The sequence below is a fragment of the Ambystoma mexicanum genome, chromosome 11 (assembly GCF_040938575.1).
Source record: "Ambystoma mexicanum isolate Mex_15411 chromosome 11, UKY_AmexF1_1, whole genome shotgun sequence".
Classification (NCBI taxonomy): Eukaryota; Metazoa; Chordata; class Amphibia; order Caudata; family Ambystomatidae; genus Ambystoma; species Ambystoma mexicanum.
The window spans coordinates 794,709,985-794,728,745 of record NC_090934.1 but is presented as its reverse complement, the minus strand read 5'-3'; the positions used below and the strand labels follow the sequence as shown (position 1 = coordinate 794,728,745).

At 46.5% G+C, this 18,761-nt stretch overlaps 1 protein-coding gene across 3 annotated transcripts in view; it reads left to right on the top strand.

Annotated features, from left to right (window-relative positions):
* TUB (TUB bipartite transcription factor) overlaps positions 1–18,761 on the top strand; it is a 1,920,898-nt gene that overhangs the window by 1,486,186 nt on the left and 415,951 nt on the right. The window lies entirely within an intron of this gene.

Below are 18,761 nucleotides of genomic sequence, written 5' to 3'. Positions count from 1 at the left end.
TTCTGAGCTGTGTGGCTTGATAATAGCGTTCTATGTCTGGCAAGCCCACTCCTCCTAGGTCCTTTGGTAATATTAAAACATCGTAGGGGATTCTGGGTTTCTTCCCATTCCACAGAAATTCTAGTATGGCCTTTCTGACTTGTCTGAAGAAATACTCTGGGATTGTGATGGGCAAGACCTGAAAGGGGTATAGGAACCGTGGGAGGGTCACCATTTTGATTGCGTTTAGGCGTCCCATCCAGGAGATTGTCAGTGGTTTCCATTTCTTGAGATCAGCCTTGATGGCTTCGAGAAGCAGAGGGAAATTGGCTTTGTAAAGGTTGTCGAGGTGTCACGTTAAGTTAATCCCCAAGTATCTCATTGTTGGGCCTCCGATGATCAGCCTGAGATGCTCGAGAGCGATTTGGTGTTCTGGAGATGGATCATGGAGTGGAAAAAGAATGGATTTGGATTTGTTGATCTTGAATCCTGAGAGTGTGCCGTATTCCTCTATCAGATGGATCGCTCGTGGAATGGAAGATGTTGGGTTTGACACATGGAGCAGAATGTCATCCGCATACAAGGCTAGCTTATATTCTTTGCCATTCACCTGAATCCCTTCCACTGCAGGATCTGCTCGCAGCATGATGGCGAGGGGCTCAAGGGACAGCGGACAGCATGAAAAGTATTGCCGAGAGGGGGCAACCCTGTCTCGTACCCCTGCTGAGGGGGAACCAATGGGAGAATTGGGCGTTCACCGCGACCGATGCTCTTGGGGATGTATAGATAGCTTTGATCCCTCGACGGAGCATGGGGCCTAGGCCTATCTTCTTTAGCGTGACCTCCAGGAAATGCCATTCGACTCTGTCGAACGCTTTCTCGGCATCAATTGAGAGTAACGCTGGTTTTCTCAACGATGTTTGGGCCTCGTGGATTAAGTGCAGGGTTTTCCGGGGGGAGTCCACGCCTTGTCTGCCTAGGATGAAACCCACCTGTTCGTTGTGGATTATTGCTGGCATGTGTGACTCCAGCCTTGCAGTAAGGATTCTCATATAAATTTTGCCATCGATATTTAGAAGGGATATTGGACGGTAGGAGGCACACATGCCGGATTGAAGGATGTTGTTAAATAGGTCAACCATGAATGGGAGAAGAGCGTCTTTGAAAGTCTTATAGAACCCCGCTGTGTACTCGTCGTTCCCTGGGGCTTTCCCTGTTGGAAGTCTTTTGATTGCTTCTTCAATTTCTTCTCCTGTGATGGGGGCTTCCAAGGTATGTGCTGTATCAGGGTGGGCAAGGGTATTTTGTCCATATACTCAAATATCGCTTCTGGGTGCGAAGCAGCGCGTGACGTGTATAACTCCTCATAGAAGTCGGCAAAGGCTTCCGGGACACTGGGGGTAAATGGTTCGCAGGAATTTCCTTCTGTTCGGATCGTGGGCACCCACCTCTCTTGGCGTTGACCTCGGAGTCTTGCGGCTAGTAGGGCGCCTGCTTTGTCCCCATGTTCTTAGTGTTTCTGCTTCAGGCATTGAAGCTTGCGCGCGATGCTACCCGCCTCCAGTTGTCGTAGTTCCTCCCTCTTGTCGTTGGCTTCCTTAATCTTTTGTAGTCTATCTTGGTCAGCTGGCTGTGCCATGAGGTCAAGCTGAGTAATTTCGTTTCGGAGCCAATTTCCTATCAGTTGTCTTTCTCTTTTTTTCGCTGCTCCCTCTTTAATAAGTAGCCCTCTCCAGGTCGCCTTGTCAGCTTCCCAAATTGTGTTCATGGAAGTTTCGCACGTGTTGTTAATCTCAAAGTATTGGGTGATATCCTGCTCTAGTTGTTCCCGAAAAATTGGGTCCTTAAAGAGAGTCTCGTTGCACCACCATTTGGAGCATCTTCGAGGAAGGGCCATTTGATCAAGGGTGACCATGACCATATCGTGGTCTGACGATGAGACAGGGATTATAATGGCTTCAGTCATTGCCGTGATGAGGTCTGCGGTTAGGTATCTATAGTCTATTCTGGAAAAGGTTGTATGCGGTGCTGAGAAGAAAGTAAAGCCAGTTCGGTTGGGATTGGTATGTCTCCACGCATTGGTGAGACTGTAGGCATCCATCATATCTGCGGCCGTTGGGCGTCCAACGCCCGCTTGAGGGGGCATAGAGGTGCGACCTGATTGTCTATCCTGTTCCGGATCCATCCACGTGTTCAGATCACCCCCGAGTATTACGTCGCCATCTGCTTCGCTCATGACTTTCAGGATTATCCTCTGCAGGAATCTGGATTGTCCTGTATTGGGGCGTATATTGACGCAAGGGTGATGACGGTGCCTTGTATCCTGCCCACTAGGACTAGTGCTCTGCCACTGACGTCCATCCATGACTTCAAGAGTTCAAATTGGATCATTTTATTGACTAATATGCCGACTCCTGCTTTCTTCAGCGGGCCAGAGCCCCAGTATTCAGAGCCTAGCTTAGCATATAAGACCTTCCTCTCTTCTCCCTTGCTGTATCGGGTTTCTTGTAAAAAGAGTATATCTAGTTTGGCTCTCTTGAACTCTCTCGTTACCAGCGATCTCTTGGTGGGGGAGTTAAGTCCATTAACATTCAGCGTGTCAATTTTAAGTATGCCCTGCCTGTCACCTGATTCGTTATGTCTGTGGGACATTAATATGTTTGTGGAGATCGGTCGCTACGTCACGCTGCCCATAGCAGGAAATTGCCATGCTGGAAGTAATGTAGTAGCTGCCTCTACTTAACAGAGGCTTTACCTGAGGGTGGGCCATTCCCTGTCTCCCCCCCACCCGCCCCTGTAGGATGGACTGGATGTGAACAACCGGTCTACTGTCGGACCACCAGCAAGGGTCGTAACCGCACGGCCCATCAACTAATAACATCAACATATCATTTTTGAGCCCCCGCCCCCCCTTTTATAAAATTCTATAACAAATGACAGTATTGCAAACAACAGCAACTTTAACTGTGAGCTAGTATATATTATGATACATGCGGTTTCCGGAGTCTTCATTCCTCGGCAGTTTGCATTTGCGGTTCAAGCAGTTCACGTGTCATATGATGGAATCAGTGATACAGGAGAGCTGTGATCCGGGATGTAGGTAGGTCCCCTGCAGGGACCTTGGAAGTAAAGATCGCCGGGATATAGATCTTGGGCGCACAATGTCATTTGTTGTTGTCTGGTGTGTCGTTGGGCCGCCTGTACTTTCTGGATCCCTTTACTCGTTTCCTTCTCGGGCCCTGAAGTTCCCATCCTGATCTGTCCTGTGCAGGGATATCCTCAATTCTCTCCCCCGAGGTCGATCCGAAAAGGTCGGCGATGCATTCTCGGATTTCTTCTTCAGAGCGGAGTAAAAACTTCCTGCTCCCATGTTCAAACGCGAGGGAGAAGGGGTATCCCCATCTGTATCTCGTGCCTTGATCTTTTAGCCATCTTGTGAGAGGACCACAGAGGCGGCGTAGGGCCAGTGTCAGCGATGAAAGATCCTGGAAAATGGTAATCTGGGCCCCTCCAAGGGTAAGGGTGCCTCCGCACATGACTTTAGCAAGTATCCTTGTTCTGTCCTGGTATCTGTGGAATCTGGTGAGGACCGATCTCGGGCCACCTGGGGGGCGGTCAGCTCTATGAATTCTCTCGGTATTGAGTTCATCGATGTCCTCGTCCACTGTCAGGATTTTGACAATATCGTGTATCGTTTGTTTGAGGTCTTCCTCTGTCTCCCCCTCTCTCTCCGGAATTCCAAAAAAACGTAGGTTATTCCTTCTCTCTCTGTTTTCCAAATCATCTATCTTAAGGCGAATCTCATCCTCCTTCTTCTCTATACTTCGTATTCTAAGCTCCATTTGGGCTTCTAGGGTGTCGATTGAGGCCTGGTTGTTCTCGACTCCCTCTAGTCTCTCCTCGATGTTGTCTACTCTCTGGGTCATCTTATCTATTTTACTGCCGAGGTTGGCACCCATGTTCCGAATTTCACTTAAGAGGGCGGCGATGTCTCCCTTGGTAGCAGCTGCACCCGTTTCGGAGGCTTCTAGTGACATTATTGGCCATGGGTCGGGAGCCTGCAGCAGCGGGGTGTAGGCGTATTTGGCAAGCTTACTTGGAATGTTCATGGTGCACTTGCATTCGAGGGGGCACACGCCCCGGGATCGGGGGCCCTACCCTCGGTCCTGGTGTGTTGAGAGGCACATAGGCACGTAGGCAGTGTTGGGGGGCACCGAGGTGATGACCCTCTGAGCGGGGGTTCTTCAGTGGGAGGAGGCACACACCCTGTCGCCAGGGGCTCTACCCTCCGTTCTGATCAATTTCCTTTGGTGGGTCCAATGTCATGTCAGGGGGGCCTGAGTATCGATGCCAGCCCGTAGTGGGGCTACGGGGAGAGTATGTGAGGCGAGGCCCCAAGGAGAGGGGGGTGAACACCTCCAGGTATTCCGCTGCTCTCTGTTAGTGGGCCACTTATCCTTGTCCTGATCAGGCAGTGGGCTGGGGCCTTGCCAGAGGAGGGCACATGCCCCAGGGATGGGGGCCCAACCCTCTGTTTAGCCTCACGGCACAGTCGAGTTTGTTGCCGTGTGATGAGAGGCCTCGAGTGGTGGAGTCCGAAGGGATTGCGTGGGTAGGTCCGGCTAGAAGCAGTGTAGGCTGGGGCGTAAGCAGCACTTTGGTGACTTTATGGCCCAATGGGGTTGGTGCTGTGAAGAGCGGGAACCAATGTCGCAGCTGGTGTATGGAATGCGCTGGGCCAGCGGTTCCGTTCAGAGATTAGGGCCGCCTCCTGCTGGGCCCTAGCACTCTGGTCGATGGGGTCCCCTGGGGGTGTCAGGAAGGGGCTACTGGGGGGATCAGGCGCATGGGCGGCCCATCTGTGAGTCCTCGTGGTGCCAGGTCCTCAGTGAGAGCGAGGGGGCGGGGGTCACTTTGGCACCCCCTGCTCGGCTGTTCAAGTCCGGGCCCGGGCGGGGCACGTTCCAGGGAGGAGAAATGGGCCCCAGTCGAGGCGAGGTGCCTCGGAGCACTTCAGGGGGAGTGGGCACTCACCTCCGAAGATTGGTTCTGTCTGTCGTGGTGCCAGTGTCTGGGGATGCGGAGGCAGCTGCGAAGAGGGTGCGTACGAGGACGCCTGGGGGGGTGGTCGTTCGGCCCCCGTAGTACGTCGGGCGATTTGGGGTCGGCGGCTTTCCCAGGAGTTACAGCGCAGCGCGGATCCCCTGCCAGGAGAGCAGAGGGAGGAGTCAGGTGCCACAGGCTGCGTGTGAACGTGGCCTCCTTTCCAGGTGGTGTCCTCGTGGGTGAGGGGGAGGCAGGCTCCGACAAACTTTTCTCCTAGACTGGAGGTCCGATTTCTGTCGGGTTTTCGCTCGGGAGGTGGGGGGGGCACTTCCGATGGCTCAAACTGCTGTTGTTGGGCATGGGGGGGGGGGCAAAAGTGGGGGCTCAGGTCACTTTTGGGGCCCGTGGGTTGAGAGCTCACACGGAGGCGATCATCGTCCATGCGCCCCCTGGTGTCTAATTTTTATGTTATTTTTAATGTTTACTTCTTCTGTTACATAATATTAACTCCTTTTCCCAACACGTTACTTGTTTCTTCAGTATATGAGTTCAATAGCACATTCTAGGCACAGATCACAGATGTGTTACAAGCCTGCTTTTGTATCTCACATTCAGTTCTTATGGGGCGGCATGCAGTTTCATGCAATCCGGTAACCCATCTGCTTTCTTTGGGGTTACTGATGGCTTCCCGCATTCTCTCACTCCCATTACCCTTCACTTTGCTTTATTTTAGTAAAGCAGCATATACTTCTAAGCAACCCGTTAGCACGTAGACATTCTCTGGGCTTACCGGTGACTTCCTGCATTCCCTCACTCTGGTTCCCTTCATTTTTTTATTTGCATGAAGTGGTATGTGCTTCTAAGCAACCTGGTAAACCATGTGCTTTCCCTGGGCTTGCCGCTGCTCTTCACATTCCCGCTCTCCAAGGTTCTTCAGCTTGCTGGCCTGGTGTGCACCCCATAAGCCACTGTATGTTTGCTGTTCCTTTTCTCCCGTGTGCGGCTCCCGCTGCTTTCCGTTCTCGAACAGATTGCCAGTTTCTGTCTTTGTTGGTCGGGTTGGCATCTGCACCATTATCCACGGCTTCCCTTCCTCCAGTGGGATACTCGGTATCAGCAGTGGCCACGGTGCAGCTCAGCATCTACAGCTCTCCCTCTCTCTGTAGTTTGTCAGCTGTAGTGGTTTTAAACTGCCAGGCATGATGAACCAGCTTCCAGGGACTATACCGCTGTGTGGGCTTGCCGGTCTTAGTTATCTTCATTGCTCCATTACTCTTTCTCATCAGGTTTGTTACTGAGCTATTTCTTGTATGACATTGAAGAGTGTGACATTGGAACCTTTTGGGAGTGATCATTATTGCTCCCTGTCTCTTCCTCATCTCAGTTGTTAATACTCTATCCTTTGTGGGATGTTGGGGAACGTCTGAAATAGGTCAGTAAAAGGCAAAAGAATTGTGTTACAATATGCCACCAGGGCATGCGGAATGGAGGCAACATCCCTAAAAGGGAATGGAGGGTATGTGTTTTCCTCCAATGATGCCATATTATCCTCCCGAGGGTCACCTCTCCCCAGGTGGTCCTCCCTCATATAGCTGTCCCCAGGGTCAGGATCAGTTAGTGTCTGCTGTCCACTGGCCACATAGGGAGAGTGTACCTCAGGGAAAGAAATATTGACATCATCCAATTCATCACAGTGCCTTACGCAACATGTTGTGATTAGCTAAGGTGTTGGTGTGGTACAGGTTGAGTGGCAAACAGCATATGTAAGGAATGGATGATGTGTGACATCATGTAGCATCGCTAAATTGTGTGCTAGGTTGGGAAGGGATGGGTGATGTAATGCTCATGGTGTCTTAATTGACTTCTGGATTCGAAGACCTATGGATTTAGTAGCAAATGTTTATTGTATGTATGGATTTGGTCTCAGTTGGGTGCCAGATGTATGGATTTGATGGCAAAAGTTATTGTGGTGCCTGTTTGTGCCAATGTATGAAAATGGTAGCTAAAGTTTATTGTGGTTCCAGTTGGGTGCCAGATGTATAGAAGTGGTGGCAAAAGTGTATTGTGGTGCCAGTTGGGTGGCATATGTTTGGAAAGAGAAGCAAAAGATTGTGGTCCCAGTTTGATGCTACACATAATGGGCCCATGTGGAAGTGGGTTGTCTAGAATGCATTGGGAAATACACTTCACCCATCGTCATGTAATGTGGGGAGGGAACAGAGTGTGAGCCGGAGGTTATGTTAGTGGATTGTGTTTCGAGTTAGTATGAGAGGCAAGTCAGAATGTTTGTATGACATCTTCATACATTGAGTCTGGTTGAGAGCATGTGGCTGACACCTGTATATGGTTGCCTCAGTGTTGCAGTTTTTGCCCAACATTTGTTCACTATTTCTGTCTACTGAGATGCACGGAGTAGGAGGTGTGGCTGTGTGTGGATAATATGTGTGTATTTTCGGTAAGGAAGGGAGGCGTGTTGTGATGCACTTTGCTTACGGGTGGATGCAAGCTTGAGTAGGATGAATGAGGTCAGAGTCAATGATGGAATGTTGGACAGTGTATGTATGAGTGAGAGAATGTTGTGTGTCGCTGGCGTGCTACCACAGGCAGATGGAAAGATGTAGCCTGAGTGGTGGGAGCCAGTGGTTTAATGTCCTATGTCTTAATGCTCCCTGATATTATCATAATGAAGGAACTTAACATGAACTTACCTCCAGTGTCCGGAAGCGTCCTTCATAAAAGTATAGTATATGTTAAGTAATATACAAAATAAATATTTGTATTTTGATTAGCATAGCTCTATAGAAATATTCCTTTTGAGACATTCCTTGGCATATTGCTTGAATACATGTTGAAGCAAAAACCTTATGCAATATAACCTTGTTATCGGGGGAATGATCCTCAGGGACACATGTATATATCTGAATGGCAAAAGCAAATCTTTCAAAAAATGAAGGAAACTTCAAGAAATTTTAATACATTATAATTTGACATTAACCAAATATAATTTGCTTGTGGTCAGATATTCTAAAAATGATTGGCCTGATAAAAATTGTTCAAATGTTGAACATAAAATAAAAAACCTGTTCAAAAGTCCGACTGGTTTCCCAGTAATAAGGTGTGTCGGTAACAGGGGTATCTTCAATATAGTGATACCATTTACTTTCCCTATACATGCCAGGTGGCCAATGCATGTCTCTTGGGAGTCTTAACATCCCCCACATGGGAATAAGTATGCAGGGCAAAAGTGAAAAAGTGAGTTTGTTAGTGAATTCACTGGAACGCTAGCCAGTATCGCCCAACCCAACTCAGACCATCCTGTGATTCTGCATAAACGGCCCATTCATTTCTATTGCAATGACAAAGTGTAAGGCAGCACAAAACATCCCTTTAACTGCCCTGTACATTTGAAAATGATGAATTTGTCGTTTGAATACATGCACAACTGGCAGTTTAAATAAAATATCATCTTATCAATGTTTTCTCTTGTAACAAGATTGAATCTGCATTAGGTCATTTCTTCCTGTGCAGCAGAAAGGTACTTCTTTTGAAAACATGGCAACATCTTCTAAAATCACAGGAGAAATCACTTCACTTTCTTAACTTTAAAATGAATACTTCAGTAGCACAGACCATATTCTCGTGCTTGCCTAATCACATTTCCGACACAATTCGACCTTTTCACATTTTCTTCTGTCAATTCAAACTTGGTCAAGACCCAGTATTTGGGCCCTAAATACATTTTCACCTCATACTTAAGTGCCATTTCTGATATGTAGGAAACTCTGCATTATATGTGGTGTGTTGTCTTTAAGGTACCGGATAACTACCTGCATCCCATAAATTCCCCCTTGTTCTGGTAGCTGGTGAGACGCAGAAATCATGAATGAAGTGCCGCATTATTATGGTCCTGCTGCACTTCCACATTGTGGCCGACTCCATTTGTTTTTGTTGTTCCGCTGCATATCTAAGAACTTTAACCATCACCCCCATGTGATCGACGTGAATAGATTTAAGTCTCAAACTTAGCCTGTCGATCCGCCAGCTCAATTATCTCAAGAAGAAAAGCTTCAACGTCAGAGGAGATATTGGATGTAGATAGGTCCTGTGAATATCTTAATTCTCTCAAGCAGGTTCAGGGGGGTACAACCGAGAAGAGTTGTGAGGGAGCTATCACACCATCTGCCATAGGGGATAGCCTTTCTTTTGATACAGGCAATTCGATGTTTTGGTAACTCACAGTACTTTCAGCATAATCTCTCCTCCTGTTCCACATCCGGATCAAGAACAGAGCTCGGGCTTCCTGTGTCACCTGCATAGGAGTCTTTAACAGAGCCAAATACTGATACAAACTGTGTATTACTTATTAGCGGATATTATTTTTTTGCTCAAATACAGCCTTTTGTTCTAAGGGGCTTAGCCTTTTCCCTTCTTGCTGAGGTCCATGCACCTAAACAGGGAGTACTGTATCAAGTTCAAAGTTAGATACAACTACATATTTTTCCTCCCAAGAAGGACATGAAGCAGGGCTTAATTGAGTAGATGTTTGCCTCTTATGGGAATCCAATGAATTGCACTACCATCGCCCTCTTTAGTCCCAGCCCCTCTAATAGATATATTCCACAGGACATGGCCCTGAAAGAGCCTGGCCACCATTGAGTTGAACAATGCCATTTAGTGGGTGAGATAAAGTAGTGGGAGATGAGGGAGTGTGACAGAGGTAGAATTAATCTGAGCAAGATTTTTAGCTGAATTAGCCCTGTGATTGGGATTCCAATCCTACGTCAGAGCATCACCAAATTCCCTGAACTTGGGCCCACCAGGCTGGGTGTATGCTGACGTTTAATGAGTTGGCCCCCAGGTCTTCTGTAATAATTTTGACCCTGAGACCACTGTTTCTTTAAAAATAGATGTTTCATTCATGTGGCATGCAGGGCCACCTCATGTGTTGTGACGTCCAAAGTGATATTGTTATTTTGTTATAATGTGGCCAAAAATAGAGAATGAGCAGATCAGTTTGGTGTCTTGGTAAAGTGGCTCCCTTAAGGGAGAGAACCCACAAGGGCATGTACCAAGGTTGAACTCCCTTGTCTCTTCTCCTTCAAGTCATTATTCAACAGCACCCCTTTTAATGTGAATATAGACTATATAAAGACTACTATAAGATTAGCAGACAATTTACTCTCAGGAATTGAATTTGGCTTGACTACTGTGTTGCTTGTCATCACCATTCTTCCTGTGGCACTGTGGAGAGTCTGTATTAGACCGATTAGTACCACCAGTGCTGAAACATTAGAACCACTGTCTTGGTGTTCAAGTGCCCCCACATCTGCTTTCCCCTGCTGTGCATCAGCCGCTGTCATGCTTAAATCCTTTTCTTCAGATTGCCCCTGCAGCCGATGATCACGGACAGGTGTCACAGGGTCAGCCTGGGTTTCAGCTAGTACTGAAACCTGCACCAGGCTCAGGCTACGCAAGGTAGCAGTCAGTCCCTATTCTGGTGGTGTAGATGCCTTTTCAACATCCAACAACTCTCAGCGCACCTCAACGGATGCATAAGACAGTACATTTCCCCTACCTGCAAACTCAAATAGTTTTTCTAAGGAGTCTAATTTGGGCACTTGGCCATGGGCTTTGTTACCTCCTTAAGGTCACTGGGTATGAGTGCTAGGTTTATTGGGCTGTTGAGCTTTCCTACAGGAAACTAGTTACATACCCCTCTTCTCTGAAGTCATGCCCTCAGGCAATTATTGTGGCAGTTCTTCTTTTTGTCCTCCAGAAGCGTTTGTTGCGGGTGTGTGAGGGTGTGTGGGAGGCGGGGGGGGGGGGGTATTCACGCTAAATGTCTTTTTGGTGTATGTCTACCCGCAAAGCATAACAACCTGGAAGGAAGCTTCCATTTTCTTCTGCTTCTTCATTTTTTTCTTGTAAAGTAAACACAAGCTGGGGCGGGGGGGGTGCGGGGGCAGGAGAGCAGGTGTGTGTGTGTGATGAAAGAATTCATATTTGACAGGTGGGCTAAGCAGTCCAAAATATCAAATATATATTGAGGGAACGATGATCCTCAGTTTATGGAGATATGTCTCTGAATTTAGTTCTACATTTAATAAAATAATCTCCTCATTACTCTAATCCTTTCTACAATGCACTACCGAATCAATGAACTAGAGAAGCTTCAGAGATGTAATCACACTTCAGATCTATCACTGCATGTGCTGTGCCCCTTCAGTTATACGCATGGTAATCTAGGAGTTATAGCACTTCATAAATAAACCATGCCCGTGCTTTGGCTAGCGGTTGGCTTATATTTACATGAAAGGCCTGACACCATCTTGGATTGCAGATTGAATTTGGATTCAGAATTTTGTACACGTTGGGGATTTCTCTCCATCCATAGGGAAACCCCACTGTCACTGCCTGCTTTGGTCTGGGTCCTTCTGTTACCTCAGCACAGGGACACAGAGTTAGAAAATCCTGCAGCAAACAAGGAAGTTCGTGGGTTACATTGACGATGCTTTACTTTGGAAATAATGCAATGTTGTAATCCCTGCAATGCTGGCAAGGCTGGGAGACTGCTATTTGTTTCTCGTCTTCTCTGTGCAGTCTGCACCAGACATTTCTTAAGCATTCTAGTGCAACTTTATATTAGCTGGACCAGCGGGGCTCAGCACAGCACAGCTTCTGAGGGAAAGAATGTATTTCTAAGCTTGTCAAGAAATGTGAACTGTTGCCTCATTGTTCCCTGAAAGAGGGATGCTTTATTTCTTGAACTAGATGGCTAGTTTGGGCTAGGAATCTAAAACACCTGTCTGCTATTGTTAATTTTATGAGAATGTGTATCTTTAAGGGGTTTGGGATTTTCCCTCTCCTTGTGGTTGTCACTGATAAAGGTGGCAGGTCAGGTCAATCCTAAGGAATATTGGGGGCTGGGGTACAGATGCATTCCTCCCCCCCAACCAAAGAAATTAAGCAATCTTGAATCTCTGGTCATGCCCGCCCGATGCAATCACAAGCAACAGCTTGATATACTGCCCTGTGGCCGCAGAAATGTGCATGCATACTCTGTCCCAGTACCCTTCCCCTCTTGATTCTCGCTGGAATCAGAATTATAAACATGTGGCATTTCAAAGGCAACTTTAGCAGTCCATAATGAGGCTACTTGTGTACTGAAATAGATACAGGGCTCATGTGATAAAAGTCAGTCATGGGAAGCATGTAGTCTTAGATGCAGATAACCAATCAATAGCTGTATGAAAAAGGTAAACATACCCGAGTATAGACAAAGGACTCATATTAGCACTCTCAAAGAATGTAAACGTGTTGAAGCATGGAGACAGATTGGAAGCAATGAGAAAGGTACATAAACCATTGCATAGAATAGATGGTGATTACAAATTAGAAGCTACCATGAAGGTGCATGTATGCTAACATAGACTGACATTAGACGAGAGCAATTGTTTTCAAGCAGTATTGTTATTAGTCAGTGAAGAAACAAATGACTTTGTGGTATAGAGCATACAGTGGTGGCTGATGATTTTTTATTGGGTGTGTGTCGAATATGCAGGAGCGACCAAGTGCAGCAATAGAGCCAAACAAAACAAGGTGGGTTTGGGGGGGATTCTGTCACTGAGAACATGTTTAAGAAAATGGGTTAACATTATGCATTTTGCAGCAATTATTATCAAAAATGTGAAAAAGCCACACATTTTGCAATCAATTGTGTATGATAGCACATGAACGAGCCCAATAGATGGAAGTTACCGACAGTGCACAGTACCATTTTCCAATGCATTTCCATTATGCCCTTGCCCACAACATATGCTAGTATATAAAACATGTTCATGCTGGCTCTCCCCCTCCTCCCTCTACTCCCTGCTCTTCCTCTGGCCCTTCTTCAGCCACCTCTCCTCCCTCCTTCTCTGCCTTTCCCCTGTTCTCCTCAGACAAGGTTTCTAGACAAGCCTGATCTATGAAAGTCTTGTCAAAACAGGTTCACCCTTGTTCCTCCAAAACCACATTGACACCATGGCTCCTGCTCTGGCTGATTTCTGTAACCACTCCTTTGTCACTGGAGTCTTCCCCTCCCCTGAAGCACCTTGTGCACCCTCTTCATCACTCCTTTCCAGGAAAACTCCCGGAAAAGCTGGCTATCTCCCAGCTTAATCTTTACTCTGAATCTGTTGGTTGTCTCCATGACCATCAGTCTCGCTTCAGACTGCTCTCCTGAAAATCCGTCAAGACCTGCTCTCCAACCTCGATTACAACACCCCTTGTATGCTCATCTTACTTGATCTCTCTTCTGCCTTTGACACGGTCAACCATGCCATCCGGCTCAACCGTCTTCGTGATAACCTGGGTATCACCGATCAGGCCCTGGTTTGGCTGACCTCCTTCCTCTGTGATCGACCCTACAAGGTCCAACTTGGGTCCTTCCTCTCCTCTATCTCTATCTCTATCTCTATCTGTGGTGTTCCCCAGGGGTCTAAACTCTCTCCCTGGCTGTTCAACCAACACATGGCACTTCTTGCCCTCTGCATTGCCGCTCTCTGCCCCAACTATCAGTGCTATGAGGATCACACTCAACTCAATTTCAGACTCCCTTTTGCCACCTATTCTCCTTCTCTCATCTTTGACTGTTTGTCCGCCATCGATGAGTGGTTTGCCACCAATGATCTCTGCCTTAATGCCAGTAAGACCGAGATTCTCCTCACTGGCACACCTGCTCCCTCCTTTCCTGTCACTCTCTGGCCGGTTTCTCTTGGCCCTCTTCCTGCTCCACCTGTGAGGCTAAAAACCTTGGTGTAATCTTTGACTCCACATTTCCTTCTCTCCTCACATCTCTGACGTCTCTAAGAAGTCACATTACCAGCTGTACCTCCTTAGAAGTATTCTTCCTTTCCTCTCCTTCTCCCAGAAGCTCACTGTCTCCAGAACTATGGTTCTCTCTAGGCTGGACTACTGCAACAGCCTCTTTCTAAATCTGCCTGCCTCTACTCTCCGCTCTCTGCAACTCACCCAAAACAGGACTGCGAGACTTGTCCCTGGCCTCAAGCCCAGGGATCGTATCTCTCCAGGACTGAAATCTCTGCACTGACTCCCAGTGGCAGCGAGGATTAAGTTCAAAACCCTCTGCATTGTACACAAGGTCTTCTGGGGCCTGGGATCCCTATACCTTCAACTCTCTCTTCCTAAATATCTGCCTTCTTGGGCTCTTCGCTCTTCGCTCATCCGCCTCCGACTCTGTCAGGGTTAGTCGCTTCTCCAAGCAATGAGTTGGTGGTAGATCTCTTTCTTCTGCTGGGGCCTCCCTCTGGAACAGCCTCCCTGCCTCTATGAAACTTGAGGAGAACCATATCTCGTTCCGGAAGCACCTCAAGACCTTCCTATTTGCTTCTGCTTTCTCTCCTGCTCTCCCCTGCTGATCTCCTGGCTGAATCTGAAACTGCACTGGTTACCTGGCTACCCTTTGATCTCGGGCCCAGGTCCCCCTGCCAGTTGCACACCTGCACTGCCCCATTGGCAAAGCTTGCACTCAGAGACTGTTCTGTATCCATTCAGCCCCTACTAGCACTTGACATCTGATGTCTGTACGTACCCTTGAACCTCCCACCAGCTGGCTGTACTTTTATTTATTGTCTATATTTATTTTACTGTTATCCTATGTACTGAACTGCCCCTGCCCTTTCCCCCCACACTTTTCCCTTCCCCCCCTCCCCTGCACTTGCGCGATCTCAATGTCACCTGGCCTAGTAGGATCGTTGTCTCTGTCTTCAATCTGTGTCCCCTCCCTTGCCTACGTCGCACCTTGAAACACTTGTTTATAGGCATGTTATAAATGTCATATCATATCATATAATAACATGTGTTACACCAAAATATGCTAGCATTACCACATACGGCTCCCTGCCAGTAAAAAATGCAATGCCACAAAAAGAAAGTATACCCAGACTGTCTCTATCAAGGTATCCCACTATGCCAAGCAATAACACTTATCATGTTTGCTTTACCATTGATGCACAGTTACTGTGCATCAAGGGAAAAGCAAACATGCTTTAGCTAGATTGGTCTACATTGAATGTAGGCCAGCGACAACACTTGTCATGTCTGCTTTACCCTGATGCACAGTTACTGTGCATCAAGGGAAAAGCAAACATGCTTTAGCAAGATTGGTCTACATTGAATGTAGGCCAGCGACAACACTTGTCATGTCTGCTTTACCCTGATGCACAGTTACTGTGCATCATGGGAAAAGAAAACTTGATTTAGCTGGATTGGTCTACATTGAATGTAGGCCAGCGACAACACTTGTCATGTCTGCTTTACCCTGATGCACAGTAACTGTGCATCAAGGATAAAGCAAAGACAAGTGTTAATATGTGGCTAGACTGGCCTACATTCAATGTGGGACAGGTAATAACACTTGCCATGTATTTATTTTTACCCTTGATTCACAGTAACTGTCTGTACATCAAGTATAAAACAAAGACAAGTGTTATTATATGGATAGTCAGGCCTACATGAAAAGTAGGCCAGTCTAGCCACCGCATGTTTACTTTACACTTAATGCACAGTAACTGTGCATCATGGTTAAAGCAAAGATAAGTGTTATTACAAGGGTAGACTGGATTACATTCACTGTAGGCTAGCCCATTCACATAATAACACTTCACTTAACAGTTTTGCTTTACCCTTGATGCAAATTGCTTTCCCCTCCCTGTGCTTGTGCGTTCTGAATGACACAAGTCCTAGTAAGATCGTTGTTTTGTCCTCCCTCTGTTTCCCCCTCCTTGTCTTGTCGCACCTAGGAACACTTGTGTACAGGTGCGTTATAAATACCATATCATATCATATCATCAAGGGTCAAGCAAAAAAGAATGCCTTGCCCAAAGCAGCTCAGCGGGGCCCATGCTTTTAGGAGTGGGATCTGACATACACACAAGTAATGCACACAAACACTTTCACAAGCACATTCACACCCATTCACACACAACACACACCAACATTTAAACATGCATAAAATCCATACATGCATACATATACATATACACATTAAATAAAAACGACACTTACCTTGCCTGCATGCATCCACACACATACCCGCACAGCCATGGGGAGGAGGAATGCTGCCTGACCAGAGAGGAGGCCTCTACTGTTAGTGAGTGTGTTCACATTGTGCATTGTGGAGACGTGAGCACATTAACTGAGAGGAAAAGTGTGTCTACACTGCAGGCATATTATTGAGCGCTGGAAGGGACAGTCGTCTGACGTCCGGCCAGATCCCATTATTCACTGCTATGTTTGTTGTGCAGATCTTTGGCTTCATTACAAACAGAAAAAAACAAGCATAGTGGGGGATACACCATGCAGAGAGGCATGCAGCATAGTTCCCTTTGCAAAGAAAGCACACAGGGGACTTTGTGCTGCCTGTCATTAAGATGGTGCCGTCCTTAGTAGCTGTCAGCCACTAGAAGTATATCAAAGTCACTAATATTATACATGAATTTAGTTAAACCAGGGAATGAGACGTTTTTTAAGAGCATACCCTGCGAACTAAATCACTCTTAGGAGCTGACAATTTTGAAATTCTTGGAGACTGGAAATGTTGACAGTTTAGGCACCACTAGATTAAATGAGTTGCCCAGGACAGAACACTTTGGTTAAGAGGTGATACTGGTATTTGAGCCAATTTGCAATGCCTTCACTTGACACATTGCTTCCTAACTCTTATCACAGAGCAAGGTGCAATTATTTGTGAATATTTGACTTTCTTTAACTAAAAAAATACCCTGTTTTGTAGCACTGACTCAGAAAGTACACAAACCACTTAATATTATGACTTGACAAAATGTAAAAACAAAACTTTATAGAAGCATGTCATGAAAATATTCTTGTCAGAGACCTGTGACATTTGGATGGCTCTCTACTGTCTAGGACCCCTTCTCTCATATGGCCTTTATAAAGAAAGATTAGACAATGGGCTAAACAATGCCACCATTATTTGAGGAGGTAAACCGTCTCACGGGAGGCAGCAGAGTATTATACAGTGAGATAAGATGATTTGTCTGTGATCACTCTAATATCTGCTTGCAAAGCCAGTATATGAGCCTCAACACTTTGGTTCCATGTTCATGAATTTTAATACTTAAATACCTCTCCCGACTAACATTGTATGCTCTTTTTTGGAGGTGGCTGCTAGTATTTGCAACCTTCTTTTGGAGGAACCAAGCTCTAGACCATCATCTCACTGATGCTATTTTACTTTTTATAGCTTGCCTATCTGAAGCATGTACATTGTTGTGTAGAGCAGTAGTTAGTACTATCAAGAAAGTATGTATACATGCATGTTTATCCACCTAGGACATAAGAACGGCTAAGTCTGCCTTGCTGGAATGTTTTACTGTGATCTGGCATATGTACACAAATCTTTGTAATTGATACTTGCCACGCTGAGCTATCTTCTGAAAACAGTGTGGCACTCAAATGCATGTATGTATATGCGTTTCAGCTTTCAGGATTACACTTAACAATATATTCCCCACAGAAGGGTGAGAATGCTACAGGAGGTCTGTTATAGGGAACAGACAAACTAGAACAGATCGCAAAAATGAATGCAAATGAAAAAAGCATAGGCGACGCGCTTTCTTCATATGCACTTAATTCAGAAGATGCGCAGGTCACATTATTCTCAAAGGTAACTTGTGCATTTCAGGAGTGGCTGAACAGTAGCGCAAACATGCACCACCCAGCCCCTCATACACGTTTGTGCCTGCAGGGAGCATGTCAAAGTGCATCCCATTTATGTATTCCTGATGTGTATTAAATTGTGGAAAAAGTACCCTTATTTGCACAAATGAGCAAAGAGAGTGAAACATTGATCTGAATGTGTGCATCACTCTTTGTGGACTTGGGTGCACCATTTTTGGTTTTCTGCTAGCACATTTCATCACTTGCACCCAAAACTGATTTGAGAATCTAGACCTCGGTGTGTACTACATTGAACACAAATCTTTACAGGATAAATTGATCAGAACAGAATGTGCTTGTGAACAACATCCAGGCAGCAGGGTTAGAGCTCCAGCACCGCACCCTAAAATATCCATGCATGGTTTGTAAAAATGGGCACTGACTTCTTTGAATCACTGAAGCTTGTGGGACGCCACCCTGCCCCCCCCCCCCAAGTGGGGCCAGGGGCATGAGTCCCTTTTGCCCTCCCATAAAGGCGTTTTTGTGGCAGGTTTGTGCGTACCCATATGACTGCTTCTTTGGATGTTTTGCATGTCAGTACTGTTGCTGGGGATGTGAGTTGTCCTATGACCAACTCTCTCGGCGGTCATGAAAAGGGTGGTGGACTTGTGAGTGCTTCTATGACAGACCTTTAGTTGGTCATGGGTAACTATCAGGGGTTTAAGGATGTGAGTACCCCTGTGCCTGCCCCCTGCCTTAGCGAGGGATTCAGTTGGGGTGATCTGAGGATTCACCCTTAAACCTCCTCTGGGTTTAGCCTCCACAAGCCCAGGGCGGCACCGGCCCCCTTTGGCTATCCCACTGTTGGTCCCCAAGGTTACGCTTGGGATTTTGTCACACCTATCAAAGGCTCACCTGAAAAATAATAGCTGTAATTCGGGCTTGACAAATATGCAATTTTAACACATTCAGGCAATATATACTAAGCAACGCATTTAGATTATACACTATATCTGTATCTTTCAAAGATAAAACTGAAACAAAAAACTCGCCGC